This window comes from Oncorhynchus tshawytscha, linkage group LG17 (genome assembly GCF_018296145.1).
Source record: "Oncorhynchus tshawytscha isolate Ot180627B linkage group LG17, Otsh_v2.0, whole genome shotgun sequence".
NCBI lineage: Eukaryota > Metazoa > Chordata > Actinopteri > Salmoniformes > Salmonidae > Oncorhynchus > Oncorhynchus tshawytscha.
In genome coordinates this window covers 2,343,193-2,367,512 of record NC_056445.1, presented here as the reverse complement: position 1 = coordinate 2,367,512, position 24,320 = coordinate 2,343,193, and the positions used below count along the sequence as shown (strand labels likewise).

The following is a 24,320-nucleotide window of genomic DNA, read 5'->3' as shown; positions in this document are numbered from 1 at the left end:
ACCCAAAGAGATACTCTCGCAGAGCAAAGCCAGGGCGGGATCAGCCAGCGGCAGCTTCCCACATTCATATACAGTCTGGAAGCGGAGGGGTGAACTATTAATACAATGTACTTTTTATATACACCACTCCATTGAAACTACAATGAAATGATAGCAGCAATTCTTAAAACAGGTACGGACAGGGATCGAAAACATGAACTTCAGTTTTTGAAAATTATGACATAAAAGTTGGCAACCATGAAATGTACTAACAGGGATTGAACGCATATTCTTCAGATTACAAGACCAAATGATTTTGCACATCTCTGTTTCCTGCTTAGAATTTCAACATTCTGGAAAGTAGAAGTTGGTCTTTGCAAAAACATGGAGAAGCTGGGGATTGAACCCAGGACCTCATACATGCAAAGCATGCGCTCTACCACTGAGCTACATCCCCTTTCTGGGAAAGAAAAAAATGTTGCTTATTTTTTTTAAATGTCACTTTTATTTAACCAGGTAAGCCAGTTAAGGACAAGTTCTCATACACCACTGCGACCTGGCCAAGATAAAGCAAAGCAGTGCAACACAAACAACAACACAGAGTTACACATGGAACAAACAAATCTGGGCTTGGGACCAGCAAAAGTGACCCAAAAGAGACACTCTGGCGGAGCAACTTAGTTTTTAATTGTATTTTTTTGTTTTTCAGTTTAGTTTTCTTAATTTGGTTTGGTTTTTAACTTATGGTCCACTTAGGAGCCTACGACAAGTCACAGTAAAATATTAACATTTTTAACCATAAAATAAAAATAAATAATTCTATACAATCTACATTAACAATCTAAATGGACCAAAAAGAGACAATAGAAAAAACCTTCAATTGCAATGTGAGAAAATGATGGTAACTAGTCTGGCCCTAATTCAGGTTAATTTTTTTTAAATGTTTTATGTAAGCCAGGGCGGGATCAGCCAGCGGCAGCTTCCCACATTCATATACAGTCTGGAAGCGGAGGGGTGAACTATTAATTCAATGTACTTTTTATATACACCACTCCATTGAAACTACAATGAAATGATAGCAGCAATTCTTAAAACAGGTACGGACAGGGATCGAAAACATGAACTTCAGTTTTTGAAAATTATGACATAAAAGTTGGCAACCATGCCACTTCTGTTCTATAAATGTACTAACAGGGATTGAACGCATATTCTTCAGATTACAAGACCAAATGATTTTGCACATCTCTGTTTCCTGCTTAGAATTTCAACATTCTGGAAAGTAGAAGTTGGGTCTTTGCAAAAAAACATGGAGAAGCTGGGGATTGAACCCAGGACCTCATACATGCAAAGCATGCGCTCTACCACTGAGCTACATCCCCTTTCTGGGAAAGAAAAAAATGTTGCTTTTTTTTTTTAAATGTCACTTTTATTTAACCAGGTAAGCCAGTTAAGGACAAGTTCTCATACACCACTGCGACCTGGCCAAGATAAAGCAAAGCAGTGCAACACAAACAACAACACAGAGTTACACATGGAACAAACAAATCTGGGCTTGGGACCAGCAAAAGTGACCCAAAAGAGACACTCTGGCGGAGCAACTTAGTTTTTAATTGTATTTTTTTGTTTTTCAGTTTAGTTTTCTTAATTTGGTTTGGTTTTTAACCTTATGGTCCACTTAGGAGCCTACGACAAGTCACAGTAAAATATTAACATTTTTAACCATAACATAAAAATAAATAATTCTATACAATCTACATTAACAATCTAAATTGACCAAAAAGAGACAATAGAAAAAACCTTCAATTGCAATGTGAGAAAATGATGGTAACTAGTCTGGCCCTAATTCAGGTTAATTTTTTTTAAATGTTTTATGTAAGCCAGGGCGGGATCAGCCAGCGGCAGCTTCCCACATTCATATACAGTCTGGAAGCGGAGGGGTGAACTATTAATTCAATGTACTTTTTATATACACCACTCCATTGAAACTACAATGAAATGATAGCAGCAATTCTTAAAACAGGTACGGACAGGGATCGAAAACATGAACTTCAGTTTTTGAAAATTATGACATAAAAGTTGGCAACCATGCCACTTCTGTTCTATAAATGTACTAACAGGGATTGAACGCATATTCTTCAGATTACAAGACCAAATGATTTTGCACATCTCTGTTTCCTGCTTAGAATTTCAACATTCTGGAAAGTAGAAGTTGGGTCTTTGCAAAAAAACATGGAGAAGCTGGGGATTGAACCCAGGACCTCATACATGCAAAGCATGCGCTCTACCACTGAGCTACATCCCCTTTCTGGGAAAGAAAAAAATGTTGCTTATTTTTTTTTAAATGTCACTTTTATTTAACCAGGTAAGCCAGTTAAGGACAAGTTCTCATACACCACTGCGACCTGGCCAAGATAAAGCAAAGCAGTGCAACACAAACAACAACACAGAGTTACACATGGAACAAACAAATCTGGGCTTGGGACCAGCAAAAGTGACCCAAAAGAGACACTCTGGCGGAGCAACTTAGTTTTTAATTGTATTTTTTTGTTTTTCAGTTTAGTTTTCTTAATTTGGTTTGGTTTTTAACCTTATGGTCCACTTAGGAGCCTACGACAAGTCACAGTAAAATATTAACATTTTTAACCATAACATAAAAATAAATAATTCTATACAATCTACATTAACAATCTAAATGGACCAAAAAGAGACAATAGAAAAACTTCAATTGCAATGTGAGAAAATGATGGTAACTAGTCTGGCCCTAATTCAGGTTAATTTTTTTTAATGTTTTATGTAAGCCAGGGCGGGATCAGCCAGCGGCAGCTTCCCACATTCATATACAGTCTGGAAGCGGAGGGGTGAACTATTAATTCAATGTACTTTTTATATACACCACTCCATTGAAACTACAATGAAATGATAGCAGCAATTCTTAAAACAGGTACGGACAGGGATCGAAAACATGAACTTCAGTTTTTGAAAATTATGACATAAAAGTTGGCAACCATGCCACTTCTGTTCTATAAATGTACTAACAGGGATTGAAAGCATATTCTTCAGATTACAAGACCAAATGATTTTGCACATCTCTGTTTCCTGCTTAGAATTTCAACATTCTGGAAAGTAGAAGTTGGGTCTTTGCAAAAACATGGAGAAGCTGGGGATTGAACCCAGGACCTCATACATGCAAAGCATGCGCTCTACCACTGAGCTACATCCCCTTTCTGGGAAAGAAAAAAATGTTGCTTATTTTTTTTTTTAAATGTCACTTTTATTTAACCAGGTAAGCCAGTTAAGGACAAGTTCTCATACACCACTGCGACCTGGCCAAGATAAAGCAAAGCAGTGCAACACAAACAACAACACAGAGTTACACATGGAACAAACAAATCTGGGCTTGGGACCAGCAAAAGTGACCCAAAAGAGACACTCTGGCGGAGCAACTTAGTTTTTAATTGTATTTTTTTGTTTTTCAGTTTAGTTTTCTTAATTTGGTTTGGTTTTTAACCTTATGGTCCACTTAGGAGCCTACGACAAGTCACAGTAAAACATTAACATTTTTAACCGTAACATAAAAATAAATAATTCTATACAATCTACATTAACAATCTAAATGGACCAAAAAGAGACAATAGAAAAAACCTTCAATTGCAATGTGAGAAAATGATGGTAACTAGTCTGGCCCTAATTCAGGTTAATTTTTTAAATGTTTTATGTAAGCCAGGGCGGGATCAGCCAGCGGCAGCTTCCCACATTCATATACAGTCTGGAAGCGGAGGGGTGAACTATTAATTCAATGTACTTTTTATATACACCACTCCATTGAAACTACAATGAAATGATAGCAGCAATTCTTAAAACAGGTACGGACAGGGATCGAAAACATGAACTTCAGTTTTTGAAAATTATGACATAAAAGTTGGCAACCATGCCACTTCTGTTCTATAAATGTACTAACAGGGATTGAACGCATATTCTTCAGATTACAAGACCAAATGATTTTGCACATCTCTGTTTCCTGCTTAGAATTTCAACATTCTGGAAAGTAGAAGTTGGGTCTTTGCAAAAAAACATGGAGAAGCTGGGGATTGAACCCAGGACCTCATACATGCAAAGCATGCGCTCTACCACTGAGCTACATCCCCTTTCTGGGAAAGAAAAAAATGTTGCTTATTTTTTTTAAATGTCACTTTTATTTAACCAGGTAAGCCAGTTAAGGACAAGTTCTCATACACCACTGCGACCTGGCCAAGATAAAGCAAAGCAGTGCAACACAAACAACAACACAGAGTTACACATGGAACAAACAAATCTGGGCTTGGGACCAGCAAAAGTGACCCAAAAGAGACACTCTGGCGGAGCAACTTAGTTTTTAATTGTATTTTTTTGTTTTTCAGTTTAGTTTTCTTAATTTGGTTTGGTTTTTAACCTTATGGTCCACTTAGGAGCCTACGACAAGTCACAGTAAAACATTAACATTTTTAACCATAACATAAAAATAAATAATTCTATACAATCTACATTAACAATCTAAATGGACCAAAAAGAGACAATAGAAAAAACCTTCAATTGCAATGTGAGAAAATGATGGTAACTAGTCTGGCCCTAATTCAGGTTAATTTTTTTAAATGTTTTATGTAAGCCAGGGCGGGATCAGCCAGCGGCAGCTTCCCACATTCATATACAGTCTGGAAGCGGAGGGGAACTATTAATTCAATGTACTTTTTATATACACCACTCCATTGAAACTACAATGAAATGATAGCAGCAATTCTTAAAACAGGTACGGACAGGGATCGAAAACATGAACTTCAGTTTTTGAAAATTATGACATAAAAGTTGGCAACCATGCCACTTCTGTTCTATAAATGTACTAACAGGGATTGAAAGCATATTCTTCAGATTACAAGACCAAATGATTTTGCACATCTCTGTTTCCTGCTTAGAATTTCAACATTCTGGAAAGTAGAAGTTGGGTCTTTGCAAAAAAACATGGAGAAGCTGGGGATTGAACCCAGGACCTCATACATGCAAAGCATGCGCTCTACCACTGAGCTACATCCCCTTTCTGGGAAAGAAAAAAATGTTGCTTTTTTTTTTTTAAATGTCACTTTTATTTAACCAGGTAAGCCAGTTAAGGACAAGTTCTCATACACCACTGCGACCTGGCCAAGATAAAGCAAAGCAGTGCAACACAAACAACAACACAGAGTTACACATGGAACAAACAAATCTGGGCTTGGGACCAGCAAAAGTGACCCAAAAGAGACACTCTGGCGGAGCAACTTAGTTTTTAATTGTATTTTTTTGTTTTTCAGTTTAGTTTTCTTAATTTGGTTTGGTTTTTAACCTTATGGTCCACTTAGGAGCCTACGACAAGTCACAGTAAAACATTAACATTTTTAACCGTAACATAACAATAAATAATTCTATACAATCTACATTAACAATCTAAATGGACCAAAAAGAGACAATAGAAAAAACTTTCAATTGCAATGTGAGAAAATGATGGGAACTAGTCTGGCCCTAATTCAGGTTAATTTTTTTAATGTTTTATGTAAGCCAGGGCGGGATCAGCCAGCGGCAGCTTCCCACATTCATATACAGTCTGGAAGCGGAGGGGTGAACTATTAATTCAATGTACTTTTTATATACACCACTCCATTGAAACTACAATAAAATGATAGCAGCAATTCTTAAAACAGGTACGGACAGGGATCGAAAACATGAACTTCAGTTTTTGAAAATTATGACATAAAAGTTGGCAACCATGCCACTTCTGTTCTATAAATGTACTAACAGGGATTGAACGCATATTCTTCAGATTACAAGACCAAATGATTTTGCACATCTCTGTTTCCTGCTTAGAATTTCAACATTCTGGAAAGTAGAAGTTGGGTCTTTGCAAAAAAACATGGAGAAGCTGGGGATTGAACCCAGGACCTCATACATGCAAAGCATGCGCTCTACCACTGAGCTACATCCCCTTTCTGGGAAAGAAAAAAATGTTGCTTTTTTTTTTTTTTTAAATGTCACTTTTATTTAACCAGGTAAGCCAGTTAAGGACAAGTTCTCATACACCACTGCGACCTGGCCAAGATAAAGCAAAGCAGTGCAACACAAACAACAACACAGAGTTACACATGGAACAAACAAATCCGGGCTTGGGACCAGCAAAAGTGACCCAAAAGAGACACTCTGGCGGAGCAACTTAGTTTTTAATTGTATTTTTTTGTTTTTCAGTTTAGTTTTCTTAATTTGGTTTGGTTTTTAACCTTATGGTCCACTTAGGAGCCTACGACAAGTCACAGTAAAACATTAACATTTTTAACCATAACATAAAAATAAATAATTCTATATAATCTACATTAACAATCTAAATGGACAAAAAGAGACAATAGAAAAAACCTTCAATTGCAATGTAAGAAAATGATGGTAACTAGTCTGGCCCTAATTCAGGTTAATTTATTTTTATTTTTATGTAAGCCAGGGCGGGATCAGCCAGCGGCGGCTTCCCACATTCATATACAGTCTGGAAGCGGAGGGGTGAACTATTAATACAATGTACTTTTTATATACACCACTCCATTGAAACTACAATGAAATGATAGCAGCAATTCTTAAAACAGGTACGGACAGGGATCGAAAACATGAACTTCAGTTTTTGAAAATTATGACATAAAAGTTGGCAACCATGCCACTTCTGTTCTATAAATGTACTAACAGGGATTGAACGCATATTCTTCAGATTACAAGACCAAATGATTTTGCACATCTCTGTTTCCTGCTTAGAATTTCAACATTCTGGAAAGTAGAAGTTGGGTCTTTGCAAAAAAACATGGAGAAGCTGGGGATTGAACCCAGGACCTCATACATGCAAAGCATGCGCTCTACCACTGAGCTACATCCCCTTTCTGGGAAAGAAAAAAATGTTGCTTATTTTTTTAAATGTCACTTTTATTTAACCAGGTAAGCCAGTTAAGGACAAGTTCTCATACACCACTGCGACCTGGCCAAGATAAAGCAAAGCAGTGCAACACAAACAACAACACAGAGTTACACATGGAACAAACAAATCTGGGCTTGGGACCAGCAAAAGTGACCCAAAAGAGACACTCTGGCGGAGCAACTTAGTTTTTAATTGTATTTTTTTGTTTTTCAGTTTAGTTTTCTTAATTTGGTTTGGTTTTTAACCTTATGGTCCACTTAGGAGCCTACGACAAGTCACAGTAAAACATTAACATTTTTAACCATAACATAAAAATAAATAATTCTATACAATCTACATTAACAATCTAAATGGACCAAAAAGAGACAATAGAAAAAACTTCAATTGCAATGTGAGAAAATGATGGTAACTAGTCTGGCCCTAATTCAGGTTAATTTTTTTTAATGTTTTATGTAAGCCAGGGCGGGATCAGCCAGCGGCAGCTTCCCACATTCATATACAGTCTGGAAGCGGAGGGGTGAACTATTAATACAATGTACTTTTTATAATACACCACTCCATTGAAACTACAATGAAATGATAGCAGCAATTCTTAAAACAGGTACGGACAGGGATCGAAAACATGAACTTCAGTTTTTGAAAATTATGACATAAAAGTTGGCAACCATGCCACTTCTGTTCTATAAATGTACTAACAGGGATTGAACGCATATTCTTCAGATTACAAGACCAATGATTTTGCACATCTCTGTTTCCTGCTTAGAATTTCAACATTCTGGAAAGTAGAAGTTGGGTCTTTGCAAAAAAACATGGAGAAGCTGGGGATTGAACCCAGGACCTCATACATGCAAAGCATGCGCTCTACCACTGAGCTACATCCCCTTTCTGGGAAAGAAAAAAATGTTGCTTATTTTTTTTTTTTAATGTCACTTTTATTTAACCAGGTAAGCCAGTTAAGGACAAGTTCTCATACACCACTGCGACCTGGCCAAGATAAAGCAAAGCAGTGCAACACAAACAACAACACAGAGTTACACATGGAACAAACAAATCTGGGCTTGGGACCAGCAAAAGTGACCCAAAAGAGACACTCTGGCGGAGCAACTTAGTTTTTAATTGTATTTTTTTGTTTTTCATTTTAGTTTTCTTAATTTGGTTTGGTTTTTAACCTTATGGTCCACTTAGGAGCCTACGACAAGTCACAGTAAAATATTAACATTTTTAACCATAACATAAAAATAAATAATTCTATACAATCTACATTAACAATCTAAATTGACCAAAAAGAGACAATAGAAAAAACCTTCAATTGCAATGTGAGAAAATGATGGTAACTAGTCTGGCCCTAATTCAGGTTAATTTATTTTTATTTTTATGTAAGCCAGGGCGGGATCAGCCAGCGGCGGCTTCCCACATTCATATACAGTCTGGAAGCGGAGGGGTGAACTATTAATACAATGTACTTTTTAAATACACCACTCCATTGAAACTACAATGAAATGATAGCAGCAATTCTTAAAACAGGTACGGACAGGGATCGAAAACATGAACTTCAGTTTTTGAAAATTATGACATAAAAGTTGGCAACCATGCCACTTCTGTTCTATAAATGTACTAACAGGGATTGAACGCATATTCTTCAGATTACAAGACCAAATGATTTTGCACATCTCTGTTTCCTGCTTAGAATTTCAACATTCTGGAAAGTAGAAGTTGGGTCTTTGCAAAAAAACATGGAGAAGCTGGGGATTGAACCCAGGACCTCATACATGCAAAGCATGCGCTCTACCACTGAGCTACATCCCCTTTCTGGGAAAGAAAAAAATGTTGCTTATTTTTTTTAAATGTCACTTTTATTTAACCAGGTAAGCCAGTTAAGGACAAGTTCTCATACACCACTGCGACCTGGCCAAGATAAAGCAAAGCAGTGCAACACAAACAACAACACAGAGTTACACATGGAACAAACAAATCTGGGCTTGGGACCAGCAAAAGTGACCCAAAAGAGACACTCTGGCGGAGCAACTTAGTTTTTAATTGTATTTTTTTGTTTTTCAGTTTAGTTTTCTTAATTTGGTTTGGTTTTTAACCTTATGGTCCACTTAGGAGCCTACGACAAGTCACAGTAAAATATTAACATTTTTAACCATAACATAAAAATAAATAATTCTATACAATCTACATTAACAATCTAAATGGACCAAAAAGAGACAATAGAAAAACCTTCAATTGCAATGTGAGAAAATGATGGTAACTAGTCTGGCCCTAATTCAGGTTAATTTTTTTTAATGTTTTATGTAAGCCAGGGCGGGATCAGCCAGCGGCAGCTTCCCACATTCATATACAGTCTGGAAGCGGAGGGGTGAACTATTAATACAATGTACTTTTTATATACACCACTCCATTGAAACTACAATGAAATGATAGCAGCAATTCTTAAAACAGGTACGGACAGGGATCGAAAACATGAACTTCAGTTTTTGAAAATTATGACATAAAAGTTGGCAACCATGCCACTTCTGTTCTATAAATGTACTAACAGGGATTGAACGCATATTCTTCAGATTACAAGACCAAATGATTTTGCACATCTCTGTTTCCTGCTTAGAATTTCAACATTCTGGAAAGTAGAAGTTGGGTCTTTGCAAAAAAACATGGAGAAGCTGGGGATTGAACCCAGGACCTCATACATGCAAAGCATGCGCTCTACCACTGAGCTACATCCCCTTTCTGGGAAAGAAAAAAATGTTGCTTTTTTTTTTTTTAAATGTCACTTTTATTTAACCAGGTAAGCCAGTTAAGGACAAGTTCTCATACACCACTGCGACCTGGCCAAGATAAAGCAAAGCAGTGCAACACAAACAACAACACAGAGTTACACATGGAACAAACAAATCTGGGCTTGGGACCAGCAAAAGTGACCCAAAAGAGACACTCTGGCGGAGCAACTTAGTTTTTAATTGTATTTTTTTGTTTTTCAGTTTAGTTTTCTTAATTTGGTTTGGTTTTTAACCTTATGGTCCACTTAGGAGCCTACGACAAGTCACAGTAAAATATTAACATTTTTAACCATAACATAAAAATAAATAATTCTATACAATCTACATTAACAATCTAAATTGACCAAAAAGAGACAATAGAAAAAACCTTCAATTGCAATGTGAGAAAATGATGGTAACTAGTCTGGCCCTAATTCAGGTTAATTTTTTAATGTTTTATGTAAGCCAGGGCGGGATCAGCCAGCGGCAGCTTCCCACATTCATATACAGTCTGGAAGCGGAGGGGTGAACTATTAATACAATGTACTTTTTATATACACCACTCCATTGAAACTACAATGAAATGATAGCAGCAATTCTTAAAACAGGTACGGACAGGGATCGAAAACATGAACTTCAGTTTTTGAAAATTATGACATAAAAGTTGGCAACCATGCCACTTCTGTTCTATAAATGTACTAACAGGGATTGAACGCATATTCTTCAGATTACAAGACCAAATGATTTTGCACATCTCTGTTTCCTGCTTAGAATTTCAACATTCTGGAAAGTAGAAGTTGGGTCTTTGCAAAAAAACATGGAGAAGCTGGGGATTGAACCCAGGACCTCATACATGCAAAGCATGCGCTCTACCACTGAGCTACATCCCCTTTCTGGGAAAGAAAAAAATGTTGCTTTTTTTTTTTTAAATGTCACTTTTATTTAACCAGGTAAGCCAGTTAAGGACAAGTTCTCATACACCACTGCGACCTGGCCAAGATAAAGCAAAGCAGTGCAACACAAACAACAACACAGAGTTACACATGGAACAAACAAATCTGGGCTTGGGACCAGCAAAAGTGACCCAAAAGAGACACTCTGGCGGAGCAACTTAGTTTTTAATTGTATTTTTTTGTTTTTCAGTTTAGTTTTCTTAATTTGGTTTGGTTTTTAACCTTATGGTCCACTTAGGAGCCTACGACAAGTCACAGTAAAATATTAACATTTTTAACCATAACATAAAAATAAATAATTCTATACAATCTACATTAACAATCTAAATGGACCAAAAAGAGAGACAATAGAAAAAACCTTCAATTGCAATGTGAGAAAATGATGGTAACTAGTCTGGCCCTAATTCAGGTTAATTTTTTAATGTTTTATGTAAGCCAGGGCGGGATCAGCCAGCGGCAGCTTCCCACATTCATATACAGTCTGGAAGCGGAGGGGGTGAACTATTAATACAATGTACTTTTTATATACACCACTCCATTGAAACTACAATGAAATGATAGCAGCAATTCTTAAAACAGGTACGGACAGGGATCGAAAACATGAACTTCAGTTTTTGAAAATTATGACATAAAAGTTGGCAACCATGCCACTTCTGTTCTATAAATGTACTAACAGGGATTGAACGCATATTCTTCAGATTACAAGACCAAATGATTTTGCACATCTCTGTTTCCTGCTTAGAATTTCAACATTCTGGAAAGTAGAAGTTGGGTCTTTGCAAAAAAACATGGAGAAGCTGGGGATTGAACCCAGGACCTCATACATGCAAAGCATGCGCTCTACCACTGAGCTACATCCCCTTTCTGGGAAAGAAAAAAATGTTGCTTTTTTTTTTTTTTTAAATGTCACTTTTATTTAACCAGGTAAGCCAGTTAAGGACAAGTTCTCATACACCACTGCGACCTGGCCAAGATAAAGCAAAGCAGTGCAACACAAACAACAACACAGAGTTACACATGGAACAAACAAATCTGGGCTTGGGACCAGCAAAAGTGACCCAAAAGAGACACTCTGGCGGAGCAACTTAGTTTTTAATTGTATTTTTTTGTTTTTCATTTTAGTTTTCTTAATTTGGTTTGGTTTTTAACCTTATGGTCCACTTAGGAGCCTACGACAAGTCACAGTAAAATATTAACATTTTTAACCATAACATAAAAATAAATAATTCTATACAATCTACATTAACAATCTAAATTGACCAAAAAGAGACAATAGAAAAAACCTTCAATTGCAATGTGAGAAAATGATGGTAACTAGTCTGGCCCTAATTCAGGTTAATTTTTTAAATGTTTTATGTAAGCCAGGGCGGGATCAGCCAGCGGCGGCTTCCCACATTCATATACAGTCTGGAAGCGGAGGGGTGAACTATTAATACAATGTACTTTTTAAATACACCACTCCATTGAAACTACAATGAAATGATAGCAGCAATTCTTAAAACAGGTACGGACAGGGATCGAAAACATGAACTTCAGTTTTTGAAAATTATGACATAAAAGTTGGCAACCATGCCACTTCTGTTCTATAAATGTACTAACAGGGATTGAACGCATATTCTTCAGATTACAAGACCAAATGATTTTGCACATCTCTGTTTCCTGCTTAGAATTTCAACATTCTGGAAAGTAGAAGTTGGGTCTTTGCAAAAAAACATGGAGGAGAAGCTGGGGATTGAACCCAGGACCTCATACATGCAAAGCATGCGCTCTACCACTGAGCTACATCCCCTTTCTGGGAAAGAAAAAAATGTTGCTTTTTTTTTTTTTTTAAATGTCACTTTTATTTAACCAGGTAAGCCAGTTAAGGACAAGTTCTCATACACCACTGCGACCTGGCCAAGATAAAGCAAAGCAGTGCAACACAAACAACAACACAGAGTTACACATGGAACAAACAAATCTGGGCTTGGGACCAGCAAAAGTGACCCAAAAGAGACACTCTGGCGGAGCAACTTAGTTTTTAATTGTATTTTTTTGTTTTTCAGTTTAGTTTTCTTAATTTGGTTTGGTTTTTAACCTTATGGTCCACTTAGGAGCCTACGACAAGTCACAGTAAAATATTAACATTTTTAACCATAACATAAAAATAAATAATTCTATACAATCTACATTAACAATCTAAATTGACCAAAAAGAGACAATAGAAAAAACCTTCAATTGCAATGTGAGAAAATGATGGTAACTAGTCTGGCCCTAATTCAGGTTAATTTTTTTTTAAATGTTTTATGTAAGCCAGGGCGGGATCAGCCAGCGGCAGCTTCCCACATTCATATACAGTCTGGAAGCGGAGGGGTGAACTATTAATTCAATGTACTTTTTATATACACCACTCCATTGAAACTACAATGAAATGATAGCAGCAATTCTTAAAACAGGTACGGACAGGGATCGAAAACATGAACTTCAGTTTTTGAAAATTATGACATAAAAGTTGGCAACCATGCCACTTCTGTTCTATAAATGTACTAACAGGGATTGAACGCATATTCTTCAGATTACAAGACCAAATGATTTTGCACATCTCTGTTTCCTGCTTAGAATTTCAATTTCTGGAAAGTAGAAGTTGGGTCTTTGCAAAAAAACATGGAGAAGCTGGGGATTGAACCCAGGACCTCATACATGCAAAGCATGCGCTCTACCACTGAGCTACATCCCCTTTCTGTGAAAGAAAAAAATGTTGCTTTTTTTTTTAAATGTCACTTTTATTTAACCAGGTAAGCCAGTTAAGGACAAGTTCTCATACACCACTGCGACCTGGCCAAGATAAAGCAAAGCAGTGCAACACAAACAACAACACAGAGTTACACATGGAACAAACAAATCTGGGCTTGGGACCAGCAAAAGTGACCCAAAAGAGACACTCTGGCGGAGCAACTTAGTTTTTAATTGTATTTTTTTGTTTTTCAGTTTAGTTTTCTTAATTTGGTTTGGTTTTTAACCTTATGGTCCACTTAGGAGCCTACGACAAGTCACAGTAAAATATTAACATTTTTAACCATAACATAAAAATAAATAATTCTATACAATCTACATTAACAATCTAAATTGACCAAAAAGAGACAATAGAAAAAACCTTCAATTGCAATGTGAGAAAATGATGGTAACTAGTCTGGCCCTAATTCAGGTTAATTTTTTTTAAATGTTTTATGTAAGCCAGGGCGGGATCAGCCAGCGGCAGCTTCCCACATTCATATACAGTCTGGAAGCGGAGGGGTGAACTATTAATACAATGTACTTTTTATATACACCACTCCATTGAAACTACAATGAAATGATAGCAGCAATTCTTAAAACAGGTACGGACAGGGATCGAAAACATGAACTTCAGTTTTTGAAAATTATGACATAAAAGTTGGCAACCATGCCACTTCTGTTCTATAAATGTACTAACAGGGATTGAACGCATATTCTTCAGATTACAAGACCAAATGATTTTGCACATCTCTGTTTCCTGCTTAGAATTTCAACATTCTGGAAAGTAGAAGTTGGGTCTTTGCAAAAAAACATGGAGAAGCTGGGGATTGAACCCAGGACCTCATACATGCAAAGCATGCGCTCTACCACTGAGCTACATCCCCTTTCTGTGAAAGAAAAAAATGTTGCTTTTTTTTTTTTAAATGTCACTTTTATTTAACCAGGTAAGCCAGTTAAGGACAAGTTCTCATACACCACTGCGACCTGGCCAAGATAAAGCAAAGCAGTGCAACACAAACAACAACACAGAGTTACACATGGAACAAACAAATCTGGGCTTGGGACCAGCAAAAGTGACCCAAAAGAGACACTCTGGCGGAGCAACTTAGTTTTTAATTGTATTTTTTTGTTTTTCAGTTTAGTTTTCTTAATTTGGTTTGGTTTTTAACCTTATGGTCCACTTAGGAGCCTACGACAAGTCACAGTAAAACATTAACATTTTTAACCATAACATAAAAATAAATAATTCTATACAATCTACATTAACAATCTAAATGGACCAAAAAGAGACAATAGAAAAAACCTTCAATTGCAATGTGAGAAAATGATGGTAACTAGTCTGGCCCTAATTCAGGTTAATTTTTTTTAATGTTTTATGTAAGCCAGGGCGGGATCAGCCAGCGGCAGCTTCCCACATTCATATACAGTCTGGAAGCGGAGGGGTGAACTATTAATTCAATGTACTTTTTATATACACCACTCCATTGAAACTACAATGAAATGATAGCAGCAATTCTTAAAACAGGTACGGACAGGGATCGAAAACATGAACTTCAGTTTTTGAAAATTATGACATAAAAGTTGGCAACCATGCCACTTCTGTTCTATAAATGTACTAACAGGGATTGAACGCATATTCTTCAGATTACAAGACCAAATGATTTTGCACATCTCTGTTTCCTGCTTAGAATTTCAACATTCTGGAAAGTAGAAGTTGGGTCTTTGCAAAAAAACATGGAGAAGCTGGGGATTGAACCCAGGACCTCATACATGCAAAGCATGCGCTCTACCACTGAGCTACATCCCCTTTCTGGGAAAGAAAAAAATGTTGCTTATTTTTTTAAATGTCACTTTTATTTAACCAGGTAAGCCAGTTAAGGACAAGTTCTCATACACCACTGCGACCTGGCCAAGATAAAGCAAAGCAGTGCAACACAAACAACAACACAGAGTTACACATGGAACAAACAAATCTGGGCTTGGGACCAGCAAAAGTGACCCAAAAGAGACACTCTGGCGGAGCAACTTAGTTTTTAATTGTATTTTTTTGTTTTTCAGTTTAGTTTTCTTAATTTGGTTTGGTTTTTAACCTTATGGTCCACTTAGGAGCCTACGACAAGTCACAGTAAAATATTAACATTTTTAACCATAACATAAAAATAAATAATTCTATACAATCTACATTAACAATCTAAATTGACCAAAAAGAGACAATAGAAAAAACCTTCAATTGCAATGTGAGAAAATGATGGTAACTAGTCTGGCCCTAATTCAGGTTAATTTTTTTAATGTTTTATGTAAGCCAGGGCGGGATCAGCCAGCGGCAGCTTCCCACATTCATATACAGTCTGGAAGCGGAGGGGTGAACTATTAATTCAATGTACTTTTTATATACACCACTCCATTGAAACTACAATGAAATGATAGCAGCAATTCTTAAAACAGGTACGGACAGGGATCGAAAACATGAACTTCAGTTTTTGAAAATTATGACATAAAAGTTGGCAACCATGCCACTTCTGTTCTATAAATGTACTAACAGGGATTGAACGCATATTCTTCAGATTACAAGACCAAATGATTTTGCACATCTCTGTTTCCTGCTTAGAATTTCAACATTCTGGAAAGTAGAAGTTGGGTCTTTGCAAAAAAACATGGAGAAGCTGGGGATTGAACCCAGGACCTCATACATGCAAAGCATGCGCTCTACCACTGAGCTACATCCCCTTTCTGGGAAAGAAAAAAATGTTGCTTTTTTTTTTTTTAAATGTCACTTTTATTTAACCAGGTAAGCCAGTTAAGGACAAGTTCTCATACACCACTGCGACCTGGCCAAGATAAAGCAAAGCAGTGCAACACAAACAACAACACAGAGTTACACATGGAACAAACAAATCTGGGCTTGGGACCAGCAAAAGTGACCCAAAAGAGACACTCTGGCGGAGCAACTTAGTTTTTAATTGTATTTTTTTGTTTTTCAGTTTAGTTTTCTTAATTTGGTTTGGTTTTTAACCTTATGGTCCACTTAGGAGCCTACGACAAGTCACAGTAAAATATTAACATTTTTAACCATAACATAAAAATAAATAATTCTATACAATCTACATTAACAATCTAAATTGACCAAAAAGAGACAATAGAAAAAACCTTCAATTGCAATGTGAGAAAATGATGGTAACTAGTCTGGCCCTAATTCAGGTTAATTTTTTAAATGTTTTATGTAAGCCAGGGCGGGATCAGCCAGCGGCGGCTTCCCACATTCATATACAGTCTGGAAGCGGAGGGGTGAACTATTAATACAATGTACTTTTTATATACACCACTCCATTGAAACTACAATGAAATGATAGCAGCAATTCTTAAAACAGGTACGGACAGGGATCGAAAACATGAACTTCAGTTTTTGAAAATTATGACATAAAAGTTGGCAACCATGCCACTTCTGTTCTATAAATGTACTAACAGGGATTGAACACATATTCTTCAGATTACAAGACCAAATGATTTTGCACATCTCTGTTTCCTGCTTAGAATTTCAACATTCTGGAAAGTAGAAGTTGGGTCTTTGCAAAAAAACATGGAGAAGCTGGGGATTGAACCCAGGACCTCATACATGCAAAGCATGCGCTCTACCACTGAGCTACATCCCCTTTCTGCAAAAGAAAAAAATGTTGCTTTTTTTTTTTAAATGTCACTTTTATTTAACCAGGTAAGCCAGTTAAGGACAAGTTCTCATACACCACTGCGACCTGGCCAAGATAAAGCAAAGCAGTGCAACACAAACAACAACACAGAGTTACACATGGAACAAACAAATCTGGGCTTGGGACCAGCAAAAGTGACCCAAAAGAGACACTCTGGCGGAGCAACTTAGTTTTTAATTGTATTTTTTTGTTTTTCAGTTTAGTTTTCTTAATTTGGTTTGGTTTTTAACCTTATGGTCCACTTAGGAGCCTACGACAAGTCACAGTAAAATATTAACATTTTTAACCATAACATAAAAATAAATAATTCTATACAATCTACATTAACAATCTAAATGGAGCAAAAAGAGACAATAGAAAAACCTTCATTTGCAATGTGAGAAAATGATGGTAACTAGTCTGGCCCTAATTCAGGTTAATTTTTTTTATGTTTTATGTAAGCCAGGGCGGGATCAGCCAGCGGCAGCTTCCCACATTCATATACAGTCTGGAAGCGGAGGGGTGAACTATTAATACAATGTACTTTTTATATACACCACTCCATTGAAACTACAATGAAATGATAGCAGCAATTCTTAAAACAGGTACGGACAGGGATCGAAAACATGAACTTCAGTTTTTGAAAATTATGACATAAAAGTTGGCAACCATGCCACTTCTGTTCTATAAATGTACTAACAGGGATTGAACGCATATTCTTCAGATTACAAGACCAAATGATTTTGCACATCTCTGTTTCCTGCTTAGAATTTCAACATTCTGGAAAGTAGAAGTTGGGTCTTTGCAAAAAACATGGAGAAGCTGGGGATTGAACCCAGGACCTCATACATGCAAAGCATGCGCTCTACCACTGAGCTACATCCCCTTTCTGGGAAAGAAAAAAATGTTGCTTATTTTTTTAAATGTCACTTTTATTTAACCAGGTAAGCCAGTTAAGGACAAGTTCTCATACACCACTGCGACCTGGCCAAGATAAAGCAAAGCAGTGCAACACAAACAACAACACAGAGTTACACATGGAACAAACAAATCTGGGCTTGGGACCAGCAAAAGTGACCCAAAAGAGACACTCTGGCGGAGCAACTTAGTTTTTAATTGTATTTTTTTGTTTTTCAGTATAGTTTTCTTAATTTGGTTTGGTTTTTAACCTTATGGTCCACTTAGGAGCCTACGACAAGTCACAGTAAAATATTAACATTTTTAACCATAACATAAAAAATAAATAATTCTATACAATCTACATTAACAATCTAAATGGAGCAAAAAGAGACAATAGAAAAAACCTTCATTTGCAATGTAAGAAAATGATGGTAACTAGTCTGGCCCTAATTCAGGTTAATTTTTTTTATGTTTTATGTAAGCCAGGGCGGGATCAGCCAGCAGCAGCTTCCCACATTCATATACAGTCTGGAAGCGGAGGGGTGAACTATTAATTCAATGTACTTTTTATATACACCACTCCATTGAAACTACAATGAAATGATAGCAGCAATTCTTAAAACAGGTACGGACAGGGATCGAAAACATGAACTTCAGTTTTTGAAAATTATGACATAAAAGTTGGCAACCATGCCACTTCTGTTCTATAAATGTACTAACAGGGATTGAACGCATATTCTTCAGATTACAAGACCAAATGATTTTGCACATCTCTGTTTCCTGCTTAGAATTTCAACATTCTGGAAAGTAGAAGTTGGGTCTTTGCAAAAAAACATGGAGAAGCTGGGGATTGAACCCAGGACCTCATACATGCAAAGCATGCGCTCTACCACTGAGCTACATCCCCTTTCTGTGAAAGAAAAAAATGTTGCTTTTTTTTTTAAATGTCACTTTTATTTAACCAGGTAAGCCAGTTAAGGACAAGTTCTCATACACCACTGCGACCTGGCCAAGATAAAGCAAAGCAGTGCAACACAAACAACAACACAGAGTTACACATGGAACAAACAAATCTGGGCTTGGGACCAGCAAAAGTGACCCAAAAGAGACACTCTGGCGGAGCAACTTAGTTTTTAATTGTATTTTTTTGTTTTTCAGTTTAGTTTTCTTAATTTGGTTTGGTTTTTAACCTTATGGTCCACTTAGGAGCCTACGACAAGTCACAGTAAAATATTAACATTTTTAACCATAACATAAAAATAAATAATTCTATACAATCTACATTAACAATCTAAATTGACCAAAAAGAGACAATAGAAAAAACCTTCAATTGCAATGTGAGAAAATGATGGTAACTAGTCTGGCCCTAATTCAGGTTAATTTTTTTAATGTTTTATGTAAGCCAGGGCGGGATCAGCCAGCGGCAGCTTCCCACATTCATATACAGTCTGGAAGCGGAGGGGTGAACTATTAATACAATGTACTTTTTATATACACCACTCCATTGAAACTACAATGAAATGATAGCAGCAATTCTTAAAACAGGTACGGACAGGGATCGAAAACATGAACTTCAGTTTTTGAAAATTATGACATAAAAGTTGGCAACCATGCCACTTCTGTTCTATAAATGTACTAACAGGGATTGAACGCATATTCTTCAGATTACAAGACCAAATGATTTTGCACATCTCTGTTTCCTGCTTAGAATTTCAACATTCTGGAAAGTAGAAGTTGGTTCTTTGCAAAAACACATGGAGAAGCTGGGGATTGAACCCAGGACCTCATACATGCAAAGCATGCGCTCTACCACTGAGCTACATCCCCTTTCTGGGAAAGAAAAAAATGTTGCTTATTTTTTTAAATGTCACTTTTATTTAACCAGGTAAGCCAGTTAAGGACAAGTTCTCATACACCACTGCGACCTGGCCAAGATAAAGCAAAGCAGTGCAACACAAACAACAACACAGAGTTACACATGGAACAAACAAATCTGGGCTTGGGACCAGCAAAAGTGACCCAAAAGAGACACTCTGGCGGAGCAACTTAGTTTTTAATTGTATTTTTTTGTTTTTCAGTTTAGTTTTCTTAATTTGGTTTGGTTTTTAACCTTATGGTCCACTTAGGAGCCTACGACAAGTCACAGTAAAATATTAACATTTTTAACCATAACATAAAAATAAATAATTCTATACAATCTACATTAACAATCTAAATTGACCAAAAAGAGACAATAGAAAAAACCTTCAATTGCAATGTGAGAAAATGATGGTAACTAGTCTGGCCCTAATTCAGGTTAATTTTTTTAATGTTTTATGTAAGCCAGGGCGGGATCAGCCAGCGGCAGCTTCCCACATTCATATACAGTCTGGAAGCGGAGGGGTGAACTATTAATACAATGTACTTTTTATATACACCACTCCATTGAAACTACAATGAAATGATAGCAGCAATTCTTAAAACAGGTACGGACAGGGATCGAAAACATGAACTTCAGTTTTTGAAAATTATGACATAAAAGTTGGCAACCATGCCACTTCTGTTCTATAAATGTACTAACAGGGATTGAACGCATATTCTTCAGATTACAAGACCAAATGATTTTGCACATCTCTGTTTCCTGCTTAGAATTTCAACATTCTGGAAAGTAGAAGTTGGGTCTTTGCAAAAAACATGGAGAAGCTGGGGATTGAACCCAGGACCTCATACATGCAAAGCATGCGCTCTACCACTGAGCTACATCCCCTTTCTGTGAAAGAAAAAAATGTTGCTTTTTTTTTTAAATGTCACTTTTATTTAACCAGGTAAGCCAGTTAAGGACAAGTTCTCATACACCACTGCGACCTGGCCAAGATAAAGCAAAGCAGTGCAACACAAACAACAACACAGAGTTACACATGGAACAAACAAATCTGGGCTTGGGACCAGCAAAAGTGACCCAAAAGAGACACTCTGGCGGAGCAACTTAGTTTTTAATTGTATTTTTTTGTTTTTCAGTTTAGTTTTCTTAATTTGGTTTGGTTTTTAACCTTATGGTCCACTTAGGAGCCTACGACAAGTCACAGTAAAATATTAACATTTTTAACCATAACATAAAAATAAATAATTCTATACAATCTACATTAACAATCTAAATTGACCAAAAAGAGACAATAGAAAAAACCTTCAATTGCAATGTGAGAAAATGATGGTAACTAGTCTGGCCCTAATTCAGGTTAATTTTTTTTAAATGTTTTATGTAAGCCAGGGCGGGATCAGCCAGCGGCAGCTTCCCACATTCATATACAGTCTGGAAGCGGAGGGGTGAACTATTAATACAATGTACTTTTTATATACACCACTCCATTGAAACTACAATGAAATGATAGCAGCAATTCTTAAAACAGGTACGGACAGGGATCGAAAACATGAACTTCAGTTTTTGAAAATTATGACATAAAAGTTGGCAACCATGCCACTTCTGTTCTATAAATGTACTAACAGGGATTGAACGCATATTCTTCAGATTACAAGACCAAATGATTTTGCACATCTCTGTTTCCTGCTTAGAATTTCAACATTCTGGAAAGTAGAAGTTGGGTCTTTGCAAAAAACATGGAGAAGCTGGGGATTGAACCCAGGACCTCATACATGCAAAGCATGCGCTCTACCACTGAGCTACATCCCCTTTCTGGGAAAGAAAAAAATGTTGCTTTTTTTTTTTTAAATGTCACTTTTATTTAACCAGGTAAGCCAGTTAAGGACAAGTTCTCATACACCACTGCGACCTGGCCAAGATAAAGCAAAGCAGTGCAACACAAACAACAACACAGAGTTACACATGGAACAAACAAATCTGGGCTTGGGACCAGCAAAAGTGACCCAAAAGAGACACTCTGGCGGAGCAACTTAGTTTTTAATTGTATTTTTTTGTTTTTCAGTTTAGTTTTCTTAATTTGGTTTGGTTTTTAACCTTATGGTCCACTTAGGAGCCTACGACAAGTCACAGTAAAATATTAACATTTTTAACCATAACATAAAAATAAATAATTCTATACAATCTACATTAACAATCTAAATTGACCAAAAAGAGACAATAGAAAAAACCTTCAATTGCAATGTGAGAAAATGATGGTAACTAGTCTGGCCCTAATTCAGGTTAATTTTTTTTAATGTTTTATGTAAGCCAGGGCGGGATCAGCCAGCGGCAGCTTCCCACATTCATATACAGTCTGGAAGCGGAGGGGTGAACTATTAATTCAATGTACTTTTTATATACACCACTCCATTGAAACTACAATGAAATGATAGCAGCAATTCTTAAAACAGGTACGGACAGGGATCGAAAACATGAACTTCAGTTTTTGAAAATTATGACATAAAAGTTGGCAACCATGCCACTTCTGTTCTATAAATGTACTAACAGGGATTGAACGCATATTCTTCAGATTACAAGACCAAATGATTTTGCACATCTCTGTTTCCTGCTTAGAATTTCAACATTCTGGAAAGTAGAAGTTGGGTCTTTGCAAAAAAACATGGAGAAGCTGGGGATTGAACCCAGGACCTCATACATGCAAAGCATGCGCTCTACCACTGAGCTACATCCCCTTTCTGGGAAAGAAAAAAATGTTGCTTATTTTTTTTTTAAATGTCACTTTTATTTAACCAGGTAAGCCAGTTAAGGACAAGTTCTCATACACCACTGCGACCTGGCCAAGATAAAGCAAAGCAGTGCAACACAAACAACAACACAGAGTTACACATGGAACAAACAAATCTGGGCTTGGGACCAGCAAAAGTGACCCAAAAGAGACACTCTGGCGGAGCAACTTAGTTTTTAATTGTATTTTTTTGTTTTTCAGTTTAGTTTTCTTAATTTGGTTTGGTTTTTAACCTTATGGTCCACTTAGGAGCCTACGACAAGTCACAGTAAAATATTAACATTTTTAACCATAACATAAAAATAAATAATTCTATACAATCTACATTAACAATCTAAATTGACCAAAAAGAGACAATAGAAAAAACCTTCAATTGCAATGTGAGAAAATGATGGTAACTAGTCTGGCCCTAATTCAGGTTAATTTTTTTAAATGTTTTATGTAAGCCAGGGCGGGATCAGCCAGCGGCAGCTTCCCACATTCATATACAGTCTGGAAGCGGAGGGGTGAACTATTAATTCAATGTACTTTTTATATACACCACTCCATTGAAACTACAATGAAATGATAGCAGCAATTCTTAAAACAGGTACGGACAGGGATCGAAAACATGAACTTCAGTTTTTGAAAATTATGACATAAAAGTTGGCAACCATGCCACTTCTGTTCTATAAATGTACTAACAGGGATTGAACGCATATTCTTCAGATTACAAGACCAAATGATTTTGCACATCTCTGTTTCCTGCTTAGAATTTCAACATTCTGGAAAGTAGAAGTTGGGTCTTTGCAAAAAAACATGGAGAAGCTGGGGATTGAACCCAGGACCTCATACATGCAAAGCATGCGCTCTACCACTGAGCTACATCCCCTTTCTTGGAAAGAAAAAAATGTTGCTTATTTTTTTAAATGTCACTTTTATTTAACCAGGTAAGCCAGTTAAGGACAAGTTCTCATACACCACTGCGACCTGGCCAAGATAAAGCAAAGCAGTGCAACACAAACAACAACACAGAGTTACACATGGAACAAACAAATCTGGGCTTGGGACCAGCAAAAGTGACCCAAAAGAGACACTCTGGTGGAGCAACTTAGTTTTTAATTGTATTTTTTTGTTTTTCAGTTTAGTTTTCTTAATTTGGTTTGGTTTTTAACCTTATGGTCCACTTAGGAGCCTACGACAAGTCACAGTAAAATATTAACATTTTTAACCATAACATAAAAATAAATAATTCTATACAATCTACATTAACAATCTAAATGGACCAAAAAGAGACAATAGAAAAAACTTTCAATTGCAATGTGAGAAAATGATGGTAACTAGTCTGGCCCTAATTCAGGTTAATTTTTTTAATGTTTTATGTAAGCCAGGGCGGGATCAGCCAGCGGCAGCTTCCCACATTCATATACAGTCTGGAAGCGGAGGGGTGAACTATTAATTCAATGTACTTTTTATATACACCACTCCATTGAAACTACAATGAAATGATAGCAGCAATTCTTAAAACAGGTACGGACAGGGATCGAAAACATGAACTTCAGTTTTTGAAAATTATGACATAAAAGTTGGCAACCATGCCACTTCTGTTCTATAAATGTACTAACAGGGATTGAACGCATATTCTTCAGATTACAAGACCAAATGATTTTGCACATCTCTGTTTCCTGCTTAGAATTTCAACATTCTGGAAAGTAGAAGTT

At 36.6% G+C, this 24,320-nt stretch overlaps 1 protein-coding gene and 26 non-coding genes across 27 annotated transcripts in view; all 27 read right to left on the bottom strand.

The window, feature by feature from the left end:
- Positions 1–24,320, bottom strand: part of LOC121838636 (NLR family CARD domain-containing protein 3-like) — a 733,752-nt gene that overhangs the window by 130,926 nt on the left and 578,506 nt on the right. The window lies entirely within an intron of this gene.
- trnaa-ugc lies at positions 365–436 on the bottom strand. Its single transcript has one exon. It is a non-coding gene; the product is annotated as a tRNA-Ala (tRNA).
- trnaa-ugc lies at positions 1,287–1,358 on the bottom strand. The gene has a single exon. It is a non-coding gene; the product is annotated as a tRNA-Ala (tRNA).
- On the bottom strand, positions 2,210–2,281 carry trnaa-ugc. Its single transcript has one exon. It is a non-coding gene; the product is annotated as a tRNA-Ala (tRNA).
- trnaa-ugc lies at positions 3,129–3,200 on the bottom strand. Its single transcript has one exon. It is a non-coding gene; the product is annotated as a tRNA-Ala (tRNA).
- trnaa-ugc lies at positions 4,053–4,124 on the bottom strand. The gene has a single exon. It is a non-coding gene; the product is annotated as a tRNA-Ala (tRNA).
- trnaa-ugc lies at positions 4,973–5,044 on the bottom strand. The gene has a single exon. It is a non-coding gene; the product is annotated as a tRNA-Ala (tRNA).
- Positions 5,895–5,966, bottom strand: trnaa-ugc. Its single transcript has one exon. It is a non-coding gene; the product is annotated as a tRNA-Ala (tRNA).
- Positions 6,819–6,890, bottom strand: trnaa-ugc. Its single transcript has one exon. It is a non-coding gene; the product is annotated as a tRNA-Ala (tRNA).
- Positions 7,739–7,810, bottom strand: trnaa-ugc. Its single transcript has one exon. It is a non-coding gene; the product is annotated as a tRNA-Ala (tRNA).
- trnaa-ugc lies at positions 8,663–8,734 on the bottom strand. Its single transcript has one exon. It is a non-coding gene; the product is annotated as a tRNA-Ala (tRNA).
- On the bottom strand, positions 9,584–9,655 carry trnaa-ugc. The gene has a single exon. It is a non-coding gene; the product is annotated as a tRNA-Ala (tRNA).
- On the bottom strand, positions 10,506–10,577 carry trnaa-ugc. The gene has a single exon. It is a non-coding gene; the product is annotated as a tRNA-Ala (tRNA).
- trnaa-ugc lies at positions 11,430–11,501 on the bottom strand. The gene has a single exon. It is a non-coding gene; the product is annotated as a tRNA-Ala (tRNA).
- trnaa-ugc lies at positions 12,358–12,429 on the bottom strand. Its single transcript has one exon. It is a non-coding gene; the product is annotated as a tRNA-Ala (tRNA).
- Positions 13,285–13,356, bottom strand: trnaa-ugc. The gene has a single exon. It is a non-coding gene; the product is annotated as a tRNA-Ala (tRNA).
- Positions 14,207–14,278, bottom strand: trnaa-ugc. Its single transcript has one exon. It is a non-coding gene; the product is annotated as a tRNA-Ala (tRNA).
- Positions 15,130–15,201, bottom strand: trnaa-ugc. The gene has a single exon. It is a non-coding gene; the product is annotated as a tRNA-Ala (tRNA).
- trnaa-ugc lies at positions 16,050–16,121 on the bottom strand. The gene has a single exon. It is a non-coding gene; the product is annotated as a tRNA-Ala (tRNA).
- On the bottom strand, positions 16,973–17,044 carry trnaa-ugc. The gene has a single exon. It is a non-coding gene; the product is annotated as a tRNA-Ala (tRNA).
- trnaa-ugc lies at positions 17,892–17,963 on the bottom strand. The gene has a single exon. It is a non-coding gene; the product is annotated as a tRNA-Ala (tRNA).
- On the bottom strand, positions 18,813–18,884 carry trnaa-ugc. The gene has a single exon. It is a non-coding gene; the product is annotated as a tRNA-Ala (tRNA).
- On the bottom strand, positions 19,733–19,804 carry trnaa-ugc. Its single transcript has one exon. It is a non-coding gene; the product is annotated as a tRNA-Ala (tRNA).
- Positions 20,652–20,723, bottom strand: trnaa-ugc. Its single transcript has one exon. It is a non-coding gene; the product is annotated as a tRNA-Ala (tRNA).
- On the bottom strand, positions 21,573–21,644 carry trnaa-ugc. Its single transcript has one exon. It is a non-coding gene; the product is annotated as a tRNA-Ala (tRNA).
- Positions 22,496–22,567, bottom strand: trnaa-ugc. Its single transcript has one exon. It is a non-coding gene; the product is annotated as a tRNA-Ala (tRNA).
- trnaa-ugc lies at positions 23,420–23,491 on the bottom strand. The gene has a single exon. It is a non-coding gene; the product is annotated as a tRNA-Ala (tRNA).